Source organism: Canis lupus, chromosome 11, assembly GCF_003254725.2.
Source record: "Canis lupus dingo isolate Sandy chromosome 11, ASM325472v2, whole genome shotgun sequence".
NCBI lineage: Eukaryota > Metazoa > Chordata > Mammalia > Carnivora > Canidae > Canis > Canis lupus.
The window spans coordinates 44177279-44195384 of record NC_064253.1 but is presented as its reverse complement, the minus strand read 5'-3'; the positions used below and the strand labels follow the sequence as shown (position 1 = coordinate 44195384).

Genomic DNA, 18106 nt, shown 5'->3' with positions numbered 1-18106 from the left:
TTCTCTCTAGCTGTGCATATCACATTACACAAACGACATTAAAAATTAAATGGGGCATATTCAGGGGCATGGGGTCTGGAATCCACATTAGGAGAATAGATTCAAGGAACTGGGCACATGTACAGTAGAGAAGAAAAAACAAAAGGAGCAGGATGGCCCTCTGGGCTAGGATAGGGGGATCTGCCAGGTGGTAGGTAGAGGCAGATTGGAGCTAAATGTGAGTAGATTGTAGCAAATGTGCAGAGGGAGAAGGCTGACAAAGGAACTGGGCTGCCTTCAGAGCCATGGGCTTTGTCAGGAAAGGTGTTTAAGCACTGGACAGTTAAGGAGGTAAGACATAGAGTTCTTGCAATATGGGTATAATCATTTGTGGACTCATCCCAGAAATCAACAGCAACTATTTCCAAGGGAAATGTCTTTTGAACTTTGATCAGTTAATAGGCAACTTTTAGATCACAGCCCACTAGTAAGTGGGAGTTTCTTACATGAACTTTTGTGTTTCCCATGATTAGGAAATAATGGGAAGAATTTTTTTGGATTAACCATATACAATGCTACATCCCTGACATAACGAAGAAATCTAAGGCTGAACTGGTATTCTAAGTTTCCAAACATCATAAAACTTGAAGCTTTGGGAAGAGCATGGAGTTGTTTGTTTGTTTGTTTGTTTAAGATTTTATTTATTTATCCATGAGAGACATAGAGAGAGAGAGGCAGAGACACAGGCAGAGGGGGAAGCAGGCTCCATTCAGGGAGCCTGATGTGGGGCTTGATCCCAGGACCCTGGGATCATGCCCTGGGCTGAAGGCAGACACTCAACCTCTGAGCCACCCAGGAGCCCCAAGAGCATGGATTTTTAATTTATTTTCTTGTCCTTGTCAGACAAGTGTCTTTATTTTTTGTTAATTCTCTTTCTAAGCTGTGTGGTTGTCATGATATGCTGTATGGGGTGTATAAGAAGTCACTTTGCAGTCAAGTCAATAAAATGATGTGGCACGGACCACTTTAACACAGAATTTGATCAAGAATTTGTGCTTTGAGTGTTGTGTGGGAAAAGAAAAGACAAGATGCTTTGAGGCATTGTTTTCTGAAATCTGGTATTGAGTAAAGAAGGCGTTCACTTACCAGGGTAAGTCTTTTAATAATACAAAAGAAGGAAGAGCTCCAAGCTCTCTGAGTTCTGCTTTTCTAACCTCTTTGGTGTAGGGAGTTAGAGAGGTTTGGTTTTCCCAATCAGTTTTGTCTCAATAATCTGTCTTCAGAGACAGCAGTAACAGAACTAACTAGGCAGAAATAAATTCCCCTGAGAACCATTTCAATTTGTAAACCTTTGGTAAGCAGTTTAGTAGGAGGATCTTCAACCCTAGAGGAATCATATCAGGGTTTAATAAACCTAGGCCACAAAAGAGAGTCTTAGATTGCAAGGTTTTATTTGAAGGCAAAAGAGAAAATGGTAGGAGAGAGTAGACCTCTGATTTCTACTGTAGAACGAAAACCATAGAAGGTTTTATTTTTATACTTAATGACAGCATAAAAGACTAATCATTCATGTTAAGTTTTAGAATTTTAAAAAAATTTCTCTGTATCTGAGGAGTTGAACTCCTTGCGATCTTAATCATATGCCTCTGAGTAGGTAGATTTACACAATGGAAGAGTGATTCTTTTTCCAAGACAGAAAAAAAAGAGTTAGATATGGAAATGTGAATTCCTTTGACTATATTACCCAATTCCTGTGCTTTCCTGATTGAAAGATCCACATTTTACATGTGTAATGTGCAAAACACAAAGGTTTCAGATCAAAGTTTCTGGTAGTTGAAAATATTTCTTGTGTCTGATCTCTAGGCTTTTTTCCCTCCCTTTGAAATTTCCACCATTTACAGTGTAGCTCCAACTATTACAAGCTCTGGAATGACTGCTTTTATACTCAGGTTTTGGATATATCCTTTTCTACTTGTATATGCATTGAGCAATACTAGCAATTCAGAATCTTGGCAAAGGCTCATCCTTAAAATTATTCCTCAGAAGTATAAATGAGAGAGGAGAGGAGGATGGGAGACAGAGGGAGCAGGGGTGATGGATAAATCCAAGGGAGAAAATTGAGGTTTTCAAAAATAAATTGCAATAAGCTGCAAATTTGGGGCCTTAGTTTAGTATTGTTAAACTTCTTGATGACCACAGCCTTTTTACCCAAACCTATAACCATATCATTGTCTTCATTTTCAGCAAGTCTGTCAGCTGGGATCCTACATTTTATAAACATGTAGAATGGTAACCAGTTCCTTTGAGATGGTTTTGTAGACTCCAGGAGTGATTAGATTCAGGGGTATTTTTTTAAGCCTCATTTATATAGATGAGGCAAGTCAAAGTGACAGGAATATATGAAGAACAATATGAAAAATGATCCTCTCTTTTGAGCACTGGATGGTCCTTTATAAAAGAAATTTCCGATGGTGAATTTATAGCTGGCCTACTCAGCCCTATCTAATCACTTTAATGCTTTAAAAAATGTCTCCTTCTCTCTATATTTTGGAATAATTTCTGGCATAAGTTTAATAGCTCTGAGACTGCTACTGAGTTCTTGTGACGCGCCAGCCAGTATGCTAAGCACTTTTACATGAATTACATCACTTAATCCTCATAAGAGGATCACTATTTAATCACATGTCATAGATTCTATTATTATTTTGATTTTATAGATGAAGTCACTGAGAGTTAGAGGGGGAAGTTGCTTACAAGCCCAGGGAAGTGCTCATAGAGCTGGTGTGTTCAGTAAGGAGGATTGGAGGCCAGGCAGTGTAACTTCAGAGCATGTGCACTTACTTAATCACTCTGTTATGCCACCTCATGGTTCATTGTTTCATTGACCCCTTAATGGAAACTGGGAAGGTTATGAGTATACATAGATCATGGATGCATACCTTTATGTATGTATGCAGTATATACACAGGCATAAATAACATAACATGTTCTTTTCATTCTATTTCTTGTCAAAGCTTGTGAATTCTTCTTTTGGAAAATGTTTCTCCTCTTTAGTTATCAGCTATGTGCCCTTTTTAATGAAACTAGACAAATAAATGTTGTCTAGAATTCCCTTCTGGCAAGTGGACTTTATAAACTTAGATCAGGGCCAAAAGAAGAGTTGTTTTAGCTTTTCTTTATGCTCTTCATATTTCCCCAGGAGTTACTTCAGCTTGCTCCTATCACTGGCAGAGACTAGCAGGAAGACTTCACTAAAAGCAAACAAAAACAACATTTAATTTTGAAATCACTGTGACTATGATCTAGGATTCGACTGTGCTCTGGCATATGTTTTTGTGTTAGTGTATTCATGCCTGTGTGTGTATGTACATACCAATTTTTCACAGGGTAAACATTTTGAGTATTTCCTTGGTTCCAGACACATTCAAGTGTATGTACACATTCGAGCATGCCTTGTTCCTTTCTTCGAGAGGCTCATTGATTATATGCAATATCTTCATTATCTCAATTCTACTGAACATTATAAACTCAAAAAAATGATCATTTTATTTTCCAGTCTTATATATCAATCCTTTCTAGAAGATTTTTGTTTGTTTCCCTAATATAACCCCGTTTTCCCACCTTCCATCTCCTAAAATTTTTATTGTTTTCTGCTTGAATTTCCTAGTCTTTATTTCTTTTTATTTAATGTTTACTCTTTCTCTTTCCCCCTTGGTAACTACTATTTGTTCTTTAAGACTTAGCTCAGGTAATCTCTTTTCTAGAGAGCCTTCTCCATCTTGCTCCTACAGCTTTGCCCAGACCAGGCTGGGTGGCTATCCCTCTCTGGGCCCCACAGTATCGCAGACATAAAATAGCTACCTCCGTCATAGCTATTCTAATGCCATTTGAGCTATCTACCCACACATCTGATTTCCCCTCCAGACTCTTGGCTTCTTGAGTGCACCACCCTGTTTTTCTAATGTCCACAGTCCCAGTGTGTAGCAAAGGGACACATGGTAGGTGTTGGTGAACGTTTGTTGCATTAATGAATGTTTAAAGACACAGCCCTCATGCCCCCTCATCCTCTTCTCTTTCAGAATTCCTTCCTTCTCTGACCTCCTGTGGCACAAATAAACTATACCATTTACTTAGGAATTAATCATATGATGCTCTGGAATTCTCCCTTTTATTACTGCTGTTTAAAGGCTACAGTGTTATTTAATGTTTTCTGTCTGTTGTCAACTAGGTTTTGCACTTCTTGGATGTGAGGGGAAGATTTTATAATTCTGGGTGTCCTCAGTACCCCCATACTGCTTTTTTATATATATTATCTTCTTTTTTAAAAAAGATTTATTTATTCATTTATCTCTATATCTATTTATTTTTGGGGGAGAGAGAGAGAGTGCACAGGGGGAGGGGCAGATGGGTAGGGAGAGGCAGAGAATCTCAAGCAGGTTCTGAACTAATCCCAGAGCCTGATGCGGTGCTTGATCCTACAACCCTGAGATCATGACCTGAGCTGAAATCAAGAGTTGGACGCTCAACTGACTGAGCCGCCCAGGCACCCCTGTATATATTATCTTCTTGATAATACTGGCTTATAAATTGTTAAACACTTCAAAAAGCAGCAAACAAGAGCTCCCTCCAAGACACAGATATCACGGCCATTGCTTTTCCACCTTTTGTTTTTTCAAGCATTGGGTACGTTGGGTAATAACAGGGACTTTAGAGAGGACCTTTTATTTCTCAAAGGAATCAGGAAAGTCACAGTGAGAGATTTTGGTCACTTTCCTATAGAAAGATAAAATACAATGACTGTGGAAATTCTCCATTTTTAAGCCTCAATTTCTTTCATGGTAAAGCTGGTATAATAGATGACATATTTCCCTGATAGGCTTGTGGTGAAGGGCAGTGAGATAATGTGTGCAAAGCAAGGAACAGTGCCTAGAACATGGAGATTCATCAGTAAATATTGGCTTGTTATTATTGGGAGCATTCACCGTGAGTGTGATAATTTGGAGAAAATAATCATGTGGAGCTTATTCAATGGGTTTATCTGTTATTATTATTATTATTATTATTATTACAAATAATAATAAACACATAACAGTGCTTCCTATATCCAGGTATTGCTCTAAGTGTTTTACATATATTGACTCTTTTAAACCTTTAAACAACCCTATTAATTACATCTCACTATCTCTATTTCTGAAATGAAGCCATTAAAGCACTGGAAATATCTGGTCACACAGCTGATACATGACAGAGCTGGAATTTGAACCTATGCTCTTTGGTTATGGAGTCTATGCATTTAACTATTATGAAGTAGAGGGCCTCTTATAGACACATCTCTTCAACATCTAATCTAATCCAAGTGGAGAGATGACTAAGTACAGTCTCTGCCTTGATGGCTTTCATCCTTAGGATGGGAGATGGACAAGCAAGGATGTCATTACTGATTAATAAACAGAGGCTATAATTAGGGCTGATTTTCCAGTTTGCCTGGGAAAGTCCTGGCTGACACCTGTCACTCAGCATAACTATAAATAGTGTTTTCTTTTACATTCAACAGTACCTTTGTTGGGATGATACATTATATGGTCTCTGTTAGCTCTACTAAGGGGATGCATGAGGTGTTCTGGGACCTCAAAATGGGGAGACCTGACTGGGGACAGGGCTTCATCTATCTGACTCTTACAGGATGAGGAGAACTTTCCAGGGTAGGAGAGGGACTTTTGAAGCAAAAAGCATAGTAGTTAAAAATGCTGGATGTGTTTAGGAAAGAGCAAGTAGATTGGGGCTGTTGCGGGATGTGGGGAGGGCAGCAGTGTGTGTTGGTGCTGATTCTCAAACCTGCTGCCCATGAGAGTCCTCTTGAAATTCTGCATGCCCAATTACACTAGAATCTCTGGAGCTGATTTTTAAAGCACTCTAGGTGATCACAATGTGATTTGAAAACCCTGGAGGTGAAGGACCCTCAGGGGTAGAAGAGAGGTGATGGGTGGGTGGGAGATGGGAACTGGGCAAGGACCAATGCATGGAAGGATTTGGTCATAACCAAACATGCTGCTACTTTTCCCCGAATGTCCCCGAATTTTGGGTTTTTCTGCAGCACCTCAATCTGGTTGGGAAGCTCTTACACTACTGTCTTTGTTCTGTTTGGGCAGCAATGTGAGGAAATAACAAGCTGTGGGTAGTAGCTCATACCGTCTATTTACCACCCTCTAAAAATGAGCATTATGGCCTTGGGACAGCTTGCAAAAATTCTCTTCATGGCCCAGAAAACCTTTCAGTGGTGCGAAGGGTGCCAATGATTATTAGACATGTGAGGCAGACCATACTTTTATATAATACGGATGGGCATGAAAACACCTTAAAACAATTCCTTCTGTGAAAAAGATAGAAAGAGATCCCTAAAGTGCATTATAGATATTTAAAAAAAAAAAAACCTGAGTATTTTTCTGTGAAGAAAATCAAAGGTTAATTAGCTTTTCCTGTCTCTTGATTATTTACCAGTCTAGCTAATTGTTTAGAAGGTGGAACCTGCTAATTATCAAGACTTATTTAATGCATAAAGTGAAATTAGAAGGGTTAATATTAATGTCCACACTTTCCATTGCAGAAGGACCGCCTACTCTGGAGCCACTTTATGAGTAGTATCCAGCTCCCCTGCAGTGAATATATTAACACTCTGCCCTTCATGATAGCAACTGGGAGGATGAAGAGATAAATTAACTTGACTGAATAAGCAGGTTTTGCTGAGCTAGGTAAAAGGGACCCCTGTACTGGGCTCCATGAATTAGGTGGCTCTTCTCTGGCTCTGCCCTGGCTCTGCAGTCTGCAGATGCATGTGGACACTGCAAAGCTACTTCTCATTCTTCATGGCTACCTGGAGCCTGCCTCCCTCAGTTCTAGATAATTCTGAGTATTCAGGACTCTGGAATTTCCAGACTAAAATCCTGAGCCTGCTTCCAGTGCCTAAATAAACTTCTTGCTTTGGATTTTCTTCATGGAGGATGATCAACCATGCTGTTGGTGGGCATACCAGTGAGTTGATAGGTGGTCTTGGGTGGCTGTTTGTGAAGATGGGGCAGTGGATGTGAAAATTGGAGTGTCCACATACATACCTATGCAAGTGCCATCACAGAGTAGGACAGAGCCTGGTGGGAAGTGAAGGAGGAAGAGCTGACTCTTTCTATGCTGCCAAGTTCTAGCATAGAACTCTAAGGAGTCTCAGAATTATAAATTTGAATCTAACCTTCCAGGTTATTATTAAGGTACTTTTGTCTAATTAGGGGGATAGAAACTATTGTATTTAAATTTTGTTATCTGTTTTATAAGCTTTAAATATTGATGTATATGGGTTTACATTTGGTCTCTTGCCCTGGGTCCTTAAAAGGTTAGGGATAAGCCTGGAGCCAAGTCACATAAATGGTACACAGGGAAACTTGAGTCACCTAAGGTATGAATGACAGGATAAACACTTGCTTGTTTCCAATGAGTTGAACCTCACTTGCCCAATATTCTATATAACACCGAAGTAAACAACTCATCCAACTATTGAGCCAGCACTGGATATAGATGAAGAAAGTACCATGTCAAAATTTGTGACTAGATCAGACCCTGGCATCTCAGAATCAGGGAAAGAGGACCATACGTGCATCTTAGCACTTTCTGGGGAATCCACTAAAGGGTAGAATCCATAGAAATTTAATAATTCCCAAGTGTCAAGTACTGTATTAACCTCTTTGCTTATCTTTTTATTCCTTGCAAAGCAGTTAATATCATTCTCATTTTAAAGATGTAGAAACTTGTGTTTGGAAGGTCAAACAACTTACCTAGCATTCTGTATCAAATAACAATACTTATTTGTTTGGTTCCACTAAGACTCAGCTTCTGGGAGGCATGCTTTTTTCTAACCCTTATTTCTTACCATCAGATGGGAGATGTCTTATAGTAAGACTTAGAGTTTGTGTTTTCAAAAATGACTCTTATTTTCTTTCTCCTGGTTCAACATCCACCCAGCTGTCTCCCTTTCTCCTTCTGCCTCCCTTGCCTTTTGAGTAAATCACTCTAATTATTAACTTTGTAAATGAAGCTCTAAATAAGCTATTTAAGTTTATTCCTATTAGATGGGACAACAGATTAGAAATCCAGTGCCACCTGGGGTGGGAACGTGTTAGATTTCCATGCTAATGCCTCATGCATGTTTTATGCCTTAGATTAGTAGCTAATGTGGTCATTGATCATCTTGTGTCATATGAGCTACAAACCTGCTGCTCTGAGCTAATTCTTTAAAAACTTGGTTCCAAATCAGTATTCAAAGTCCAGACTAAGTTTTCTGGTTTGGAAATGAGGTCATATTTGCTTTTGGTAGGGGGTCAAAAACATTTTTCTAACTATTTGTGCTCTTTGTAGATAATAAACAGGACATAATCTATCATTGGAGGAAGTTAGGCTTGAGAAATTGCCAAAGGAAAAATATTTCCTAAAATATAGGCTGGAAATCCTTTTTGTATCTTATGTAGTTTCTTTCTGTGCTATTTATAAGTCAAACATATGTTAAAAGTTATCATCTGAAAGCCTATTCAATTTGTGTTTGAATTACCTAAGCATTTATTCCATTAAGTAGGAAATTGAGGGCATTTTTACTTCAAGTTATATAGCTCAGCCATTAGTAAGGTCTAGTTCAAATTCTGGTCTGTTCACTTAGTAACTGTGTGACCTTAAACAAAATCCTTATCATCCCTGAATTTCAGTTTTTTTTGTTTTTTTCTTTTTTTGGAAACGCAAGGCTCCTGATAGTACTTACCTTATAGTGTGGTTATAAGGCTTGGCCAAAGCAATGGATAGATGGTAACATGTCCGGCACTTAGTAAATACTCATGCAAACATTTGTGATTATTTAATTCCTCTTTCATATAGAAAGTCATCTTGGCTAAAATATGATGAATGAAAATTTCACTGATGAAGTAAGTTGGTAGCTCACCTCTTTGTATTCTGGACAGGTATAGAAATGGATCACAACTCAGCCCTGTGCATTGGAAAAACTGGTGGTGCATTGACAAAGAATTATGTTACAGTTTAAGAAGAACTCCAATAAAAAGAAAATTAAAAAAAAAGAAGGACCCTTTTGGTTTCTTTAGAATCAGATCTGGACCTCTAGCTAAGTCAGGGATAGAAGGAGTTTTAGAGGATACCAAACAAATCCAAACTCTGATAGAACCATCTCAACACCGAGCAAAGGCATTGCCCCTTCAGCCTAGAAAGAGGGCAAGTTCAAATTGTGATTTATGCAGTTGGTCACAGAGAACGATGGCTCATCACTTTGCTATCACCATTAATGGTGGCTGATGCTTCCTTCCTTACCTTTTGATCTACTCCTATATGTATGTATCTTTGCAAACCCTGAAATTAATGAATTCCTAAGGAAAATGGGCAGGGATAGAACTAATTGTTGTGGATTTCTGGGGAATTTGTCCAGGAGCACACACAGGGAGGCAGGGCTGCTCTGGTGCTGGCAGAGTACAGATAAAGTATGCTGGGCTCTGGCAGGCCGGGCTCTGGGTTTGGCTTGCGGCTCTTTCTCTTGCAGCTGCATCAGAAGAGCCTTGGGAGCATTAGGCAGCCATGTGAAGCTCTGGATGATTCTCTGGCTGCCAATAACCCCACACGTTTGAGACTGAAAAACAGAAGTTTTGGTGATTAGGGAATATTTGATTCCATAGTAAAGTCCCTGAAGTGTCATGGAAGTAGTCATGAGTAGTGACGGAGGTGGGTGGTCTGGGTGAGGCAGTTCTTTTTGAAAGTGTTTGCTGGGCGAGGTTTCCTGTACAACCTGGGATTTTTGTTGTTGTGTTGTGGGTTTGTTTTTTTGTTTTTGTTTTTTTGTTTTTTTTTTTTGTTTTTTTTGTGTATTTGTTTGATGATTGAAGGGATTTGGATGAAGTTGTGCCACCAAATCTGCAAATTTATTGTAGAATTCACTTAATTAGATTTGTCCCATCCCTTTGTGAAACTTTGTAGTGCACTTTAAATTATAATAGAATGTTTCAGACAATTACAGGATGGTTTCCTCCCAGGAGATGGAAGGTTTTCCTATCCATTTTATCTCTGTATACAATAAGAGTGACTTTAAACATACAAAAGACATATGTTTGTAGGCTCTTCTCTTTAAAGAAGAGGCGAGGTATGCAATTTCATAATTCATTGAGGACAGTTCTGTTTAGATAATTTATCCTCCCTGTTGAATATACAATTAAGATCGTTGTTAACAAATCAAACAGCTTCCCCATTTAGAAATGCTGCCCAAGCTCTTACCATAATTCTGAGAACATGGTGCATGCTTAACTCATTGACAAATGAGCAAGGTTGGAGTTCACTGAAGAAAAATGAAAGGTATTCAACCTGAGAAAAAGGAAATACTCAGAAACTGAAGATAATAATGGACTTACTAGGTCATAGAGTTGAAGAAGTGCTCTAGAAATGTTAAACTGCAAAAATAGATCAGAATAAAGCTATGCTTGCAATTGTTATTGGGAAAAAATATGGAGGCTGGAAATCACCTCCTCTGTTAAAAGATGGAATAACAGTCTATGGAATGTCATAGAGTATAGGCTCTGGTGATAGACTGCTCATTCAATCTTTGGGATCAAATAGCTTAGTTTCCTCTTCTGTAAAATAACCATAATAATAATATCTGTCTTGGAGGGTTTTTGAGAGGATTGAAAGAAGTAGCTCACATGAAGCTGCCTGGACCACAGTAAACATTTAATATCTGGGGCCATTATTAACATTATTTGGGAGCATAATGAATCATTCACCAAAGGCACCTTGATGAGACTCGTATGTTCTTTTTGGGTTACTGATTTTTATAATTGGATTTTTACGGCTGCCTAATGCAGAGAATATTTAGGCTGGGGCGTGGACTCTAGTGGTCTAGTAGAGTGTTAGATCAACTATTGATCTCTCGGTCCTATACTAGTGCTCTTTCTCATTTCCCTTACTGTGTTGTTCCTAGCTCGAGCGAATTCTCTGGACCCACCTGATGTATTAATGGCATAGCCAGGACTGTGAGACCCTGCTGGACCAAGTTCCCCCCTTTTCTATCAAGCCTTGAAAATGAGAAAGGTAGCATACTTATGAAATCTGAGGATAACACTGTTGTAAAGGGGAGAGCTAATGTTCTGGATAACCAAGCCAGGATTCACAGTTCACAACTCAGCTAAAAGTTAAACTCTGCTAAAGATAAATACATAGTCCATCATGTACATTAAAGTTAAAATTAAACCTATTCAGTTATGAGCTTTGGAAGAGTGACTCAATAATCTAGAGAATTTTCTTCATTTCAAAATCAGGATGAGATAATAATATGACTTGGTGCCTTCTACATTCCATAGTACAGTTGACTGTTGCCATGCATGCAGCAGTTGGCCTGAACTTCTTTGGTCCCTAGATCTAAGATGACAGTCACCAACATAAGAAGACTAAGCAGCTAGCTAGGTTCACTGATTAGGGAGTTAGCTGACTGCTAAGCACTGGTCTTGAGTATGAGCTATAATTTGAACCAGACATTTTATCTTCATTATCTCATCTAATCAAAGCAGCTAGTAAAATACGTAACCATATCCTCATTGTAATAGACATGTCATGGACCTGCTCTTTTGCTTTTAAAAAGTCAGAAGAAGTAACATCCAATCAAAATGCTCAGGTTCTCTGGTGTACCATTCAGCATAAGGGAGGGTGGAGTCCCAGGACAATCTGTAATGGTCAGCACATATCTGAAATATTGTTCTTCAGTTTTGATGCTATAAGTTAAAATGTTGTTGACAAACAATTGCAGTTCAGGGGACAGCAATCAGAATGTGGTGAGGCTAAGAATTCATCATAAGAAAAGAAGTTGAGAGAACTAAAAAGTAATATGTAATTTTTATTTTTTATTTTTTATTTTTTTAAATATTTTATTTATTTGCTCATGTAAGACACATAGAGATAGACATAGGCAGGGGGGAGAAGCAGGCTCCCTGCAGGTAGCCTGATGTGGGACTTGATCCCAGGACCCTGGGATCATGACTTGAGCCAAAGGCAGACACTCAACCACTGAGCCACCCAGGTGCCCTGTAATACATAATTTTTAAAAAGGAGGTTTGGAGGAAATTTGATCACCTTTTTCATTATTTGAATGTGTGTCATGGTCAAGGCATTTGACTTATTCTGTTCTACTCCATTGAGGCATGACAAAGAGATATAAGTATCATTTATAAAGATTCAGTATAAAGAAGGGCGTCTTAAGCTGAAGATGTCCAAAATACTGTAGGTGGGCTCGAGAGAAAATGAGCATTCTTTCTTCAGAATTGCTTAAGTAGGGACTGCCTAACCGCAGATACTGAAAGACTGTCAAGTATAATAGATAAGCACAGCAAATCTGCCACTGGAAAGTCTGTATGCTATTCCTGGCTCTGTCTGCCACTTACTAGCTAAGAGATCACGAAGAAGTCCCTTTAGGACTCTGTGTCTCAGCACCTCCCTCATATATCCTTATGGATGTTCATGGATATAAAGGAAGGCATAATAACAACTCAGAATGTTAGCATTTCTTATGCTTATTATCTAGGAATGCTGTAGAGAAATTTCTGTAAAGTATAAAAAGGTTTGCTACAGCTCTTTACCACTAAGACCATGACTACAATTACTTGTGATAATGCAATCAGACTCCGTTAATTTTATGGATGGGCCATAGGGCCTGTAAAATACCATAAATCCTCAAATAGGGTCAATATGACATATTTCAGTTTAACACTGTAAATACATCCCAAGTACAAATGGAGACATACAGATAAAAGAGATGGGCATCCATTTTACATAAGGCTGATACACAGATAGCAGTTCTGAAAAGCCTGGCTGAAATGTTAATTTTGGCAATTTCTTTTTTTTTTTTAAGATTTTATTTATTTATTCATGAGAGAGAGAGAAAGAGAGGGAGAGAGAGAGAGAGAGAGAGAGAGGCAGAGACAGAGGGAGAAGAAGGCTCTATGCAGGGAGCTGGGACTCGATCCTGGAACTCCAGGATCACACCCTGGGCTGAAGGCAGGCACTAAACTGCTAAGCCACCCAGGGATCCCCATTTTTGGCAATTTCTAATGCCCATTCCATCTATGAGTTATAGCGTCTGTAAACAACATAAGGTGTTTTATGTTAATTCTTGAGAGTGGTTTTTTAAATTTCATGTGAGTAAACCAGGCATATTGTTAACAATATAATTTGGGCTAAATTAAGCTCCTAGCAAATTGTGAATGGTTTATTATTATTCACTGGAATACATTTACCCTGCTAATGCAGTACTGCTGCTTTATTATATGTTAATAGTTTAACAGCCAAAGTTAAATGCTATTAATAAAATGGTATAACTAAAAGATCTCATTTGTAGTATTCCACAATTTTCTTCAACATTTTATTAGTAAAGTTGAAAAATGAGATGTGACAAAGGAATACAAACAAAAGCAATTATTTGACTCAATATAAATGATGGAAAACTTAAGTTGTGTGCTTTCAGCTAAAGCAAAGCAAGATGTAATATAGTGCCTGGACCCGTCCATTGTTCTACAACAGCTGAATGAGTACTGGTTGATCAAGAAATAATTCTATTGACAGCTTCATTCCCTTAAATTAGAATTCTTGTTCAAGCTATGTCTATACAGGTAAAACTTATTGATATTTGTTTGGTGAATTAAGCAAAAGAAAAAGAGTATGAATAACACATCCTCTCCATTTTCTCCTATACGGGAAGATTTGTTTCCAATAGTTACATGATTTCTACTATTTTTAAATTTTGTTTTATCTGTGAAGAAGGAGATGATGTAATCACAGTATATAAGAGAGTAGGAATATGGGAGTTTTCAAATTTCTCCTCTCATGAGTTGGATGTTCTTGTGTAATGAGTATATCCTTATTAAAAAATAGTTGGGATAAATCTAGAATCCTGTACTTATGTCTAAAAACAGCAATATAATTACAGAGGGGAGATATGACTTCACAAGAATAAATAAAATATGTTAGGGGATTTTTCTCAACTCAGTTCAATGTCACACAATTATGTGATTCAACCTTCAGGAACATGAACATTCTCCTACTGCTCTTATACCCAGAGGAAAGGCCATGAATCCTGTTTTACTCAGCACTAGTCAGAGAATAGCTGGGAGAATTGGTTCATATAGTGGAAAATGCACTGTATGAAATATGTAGACCAATGTCCAGAATGGAGAGGAAACTCAAACAATGTCAAATGAGCAATGATGGAGAAAACCTGACAATGGGGAGACAACCAGGGAGCCAATGATAGCTATGTTCAAACATTTTAAGAGCTATAATTAAGAAGATAGAATGAATTCATTTTGTATGACTTCTCTATGGATAGTCAAAAAGAAAGGTGTACATGTGAAAACCACCAAAAAGGTTATAAAAAGGGAAACATGTTTATAATACAATATGATATGCTCCTTTTCTAGTGACAAGTTCCACTGTCTAGGGCTTTTTTGTAAAGATCTGGTCAACAATTGAAAGGCATTCTATCGAAGGTTTTAAAGCCTAAATTGAGTAGTTCAACAAGTTTATCTTGTGATTCTGTGAGTCTACAAGTTAAATTACCAAATTTTCTAATAATATGCCATAATCTCAGAGAACTAAGGAACTGTTGGTATAATATTATTAAACATTTTGAATTTCTTAAGTGAAAAATTCTATAAATATAGAAAATATTATTTTCATAAGGAATTCAATGAGAAAATGATAAACTTAGCTATAACTAGAATACTTTATTTTCAAGATGGTGAACTATAGAAATAATGAGCTATTTTTAAGAACTAATATGTTTTTACTACATTATATGAAGATTATAAGAATAGAAATACCTTTACTAATTAAAATTCGAGGGCCCTGTTTTTAGTTTCTTCATACTACACATCCCTTTGACAGTTACTCTATTATTGAAATAAGCACCATCTAAAATAATGAATTTTGTGGTCATAAAAGTCAACTCTAATTTGTGTAATTTGGGGGAGTAAAAGGAAGGTAAGTAGAGGCTCATGGAACGCATTCAAAATGTTTTATGGAAACATACACAATTATATACACATAGAAAATGATGTGGATGTCATTACTGGATATCAAATATAGAATATCAAACAGATACCAGAGGGTGGTAAGAATTTATAACAAATAAACCAGCAATATAACTTAATGGTTTCTTGTGATTGTTACTATGTTTTTCTCTTGGATTGCTTTCCTTCATGGATCTGTGCTTATATAAAATGGGTGTTAGCCTACCGAGGGCATTTTAATATCGTATAAGCCCTGTATGTAAAATATATTCTCATTGAAAATTGGACCCTGATTCTCTTTTCTTTCACCAGAGAGATTAGTGATTCACCTAAAATTGTTACAGTAAACAGAGCTTCAATCTTCCTTGGCTACTATTGGAGTTTTGCTGGCCTATGCTGTGTGAGCTTGGATTTGTTTTTTTTCTTTTTTTGTTTGTTTGTTTTTTGTTTTGTTTTTAGCTATTATGAGCTATAAGAGAGTTTGCATATCTAATTGCAAATTTCTATTAAAAAAGGTGGAAACAGCCTTAACTGTGGACAAATCCAAGGCAAATATAGGTTTTAAGAATTTTCTGATATGAGGTATATGTAGGCAAGACCTCGAAAGTGACTGTCTAGCCTATGGTAATATGGCCATTAAAACCATGAAAATCAGGAGATTTTAAGAAACATTTTTTAAAATTATTATTTATTAGAGAGAGAGAAGACTAGCAGGGAGTGGGGGAAGGGGCATAGATAGAAGGAGATGCAGACTCCCCTCTGAATAGGGAGCCCAAAGTGGGGCTTGATCTGAGGACCCTGGGATCATGACCTGAGCTGAAGGCAGATGCTTAACTGATTGAGCCACTGAGGCTTAGCTACCCTAAGTAGCTTTTTAAAATTTTCTTCAAAATTTCAGTGCAATATTTATTACCTTGATTAAGGCTTCCATGTAACATTAATCAGAGCCCTTGCCTTTCTGTTGGTCTGTAATAATGTTATAAAAGTTTTTACAGAAGAGTATTGGATAATGCTACTATTAAATTAACATAATTTAAATAACTATAAATTTTATGATAATGAGAGTTCTTATCTACTTATTACATGCATCATATCCCTCTGTCTAGAAATGGCTTAATTTTTAGACATTTTAGACATTTATGCATATGAGAAAAAAATCCAATAACCTAAAGAGGCATTTGAAAAAAGAATGGCTACCATACTTTATAAGAAAACTCTAATGTAAATGTAAAGCTAACTGTACTAGAGATAGATTTAATTTAAAGAATGAAACTTACTTGCATATATTCATGCGATACTGAGGCTTGACAGATTGAGATTTATGAGGTTTTATTTTTTGTGATTCTGTGTAGTTTTCTCTCATTTGCAATTTAAAAAAGTTTGATTTCTTTTTTCTGTTTTCAGTCAGTTTTGTTAAGGGTTTTTCAATTTTTACAAAGCCTTTAAAATATTATATTTTGATTTTCTTGCTTATTTTTATTGCACTGACATTTCTTATTCATTGACTTCTACCCTTCTTTATTGTTCTTTCTCGAGGTATGATACGTTCTTAGGTTATGTTTCAGTCTCTCTTTTTGTACTATGTTTATTTATTTTTTATTTATTTATTTATTTATTTATTTATTTATTTATTTATTTATTTATATTTTTTTAGAGAGAGAAAGAGCACAAATTGGTGTGTGTGTGGGGGGGGGGGGGGTGAGGGGCAAAGGCAGAGGGAGAGAGAAAATCCCAAACAGGCTTCATGCTCAACATGGGCCTTGACTCAGGGCTTGATCCAATGACCCCAAAATCATGACCTGAGCCAAAATCAGAAGTTGGATGCTTAACTAAGCCAATGGGCACCCCTGTGCTATATACATTTAAAGCTCTACATTTCCCTCCAAACACTGCTTTAGTTACATCATTCAAATATTCATATATTACATCTCTATTTTTTTTTAAATTTTTATTTATTTATGATAGTCACACAGAGAGAGAGAGAGAGAGAGAGAGAGAGGCAGAGACACAGGCAGAGGGAGAAGCAGGCTCCATGCTGCTTTCCATGCACCGGGAGCCCGACATGGGATTCGATCCTGGGTCTTCAGGATCGCGCCCTGGGCCAAAGGCAGGTGCCAAACCGCTGCGCCACCCAGGGATCCTACATCTCTATTATTATTCAACTCTCATTTCCATTGTTACTAATTGCTATAGAGAAAAATGTAAAGGGTACATATTCAAAGTGTACAATTTCATAACTTTTGATAAATCTATACATTCATGAAACTATCACCACAGCTCTCCTTCCATCTTACCCCCTCCCTTCTCCTGTCCCTAGGCAACTCTTGACCTACAGAATTTTCTAGAATTTTATATAAATGGAATTATATAATAAATATTAATTTTTGCCTACCTTCTTTCAATAAGTATAATAACTTTGTTGTTCATTTATATTGTTTCGTGTATCAGTAGTCTTATGCATTTTTTGTTTACATCTCTTATTATCTGTTGAGAGACGTGTTTTAAAGGACTAATATGATTTGGGTTTGTTTATTTTTTAGGCTCTGATGGTTTAAAAATATATTTTGAAACTCTTAGTACAAACAAATTTAGGTATATACTATTTTTCTTATGACTATTAACCTAGCCTTTAAAAAATATGCTAAAATATTTCTACTAGTGCCTCTTGCTTTCAGATACAGTTTGTCTAATATTGGTGTTGCTATATTAGCTTTAGTTTAGTTAACATTTTCATGGCATATCTTTTTCCATACTTTTACTTTCAAACTTTCTGTGTCCTATTACTTGCATCGTATATCTCTTTTAAGGAGAATAGTTTAAAAATCCAATATGACAATCTTAGTTTTATTTTGAGTATATAATTATTTTTGTTTAATGAAATTACAAATATAGTTAGTTTTAAAAGTTGTTACCTTGGAGATTACTGAAAGAATTCATAACTTGTTATAGTCTGATGCATATTACTACTTTTTCAGTGTCCTGATGGTATTGGAAACTGTGTACACTCTAACTCCATTTACCCTTCTACCATTTTAATGCATTTTTATTAC

The 18106-nt window shown here is 36.9% G+C and overlaps 1 long non-coding RNA gene across 1 annotated transcript in view; it reads left to right on the top strand.

Annotated features, from left to right (window-relative positions):
• Positions 1-11246, top strand: part of LOC112650416 (uncharacterized) — a 92875-nt gene extending 81629 nt beyond the window's left edge. The window contains exon 4 of the long non-coding RNA XR_007414046.1: positions 10982-11246. This is a non-coding gene — a long non-coding RNA (uncharacterized LOC112650416). The remainder of the gene's footprint in view (positions 1-10981) is intronic.
• The last annotated feature ends 6860 nt before the right edge of the window (positions 11247-18106 follow it).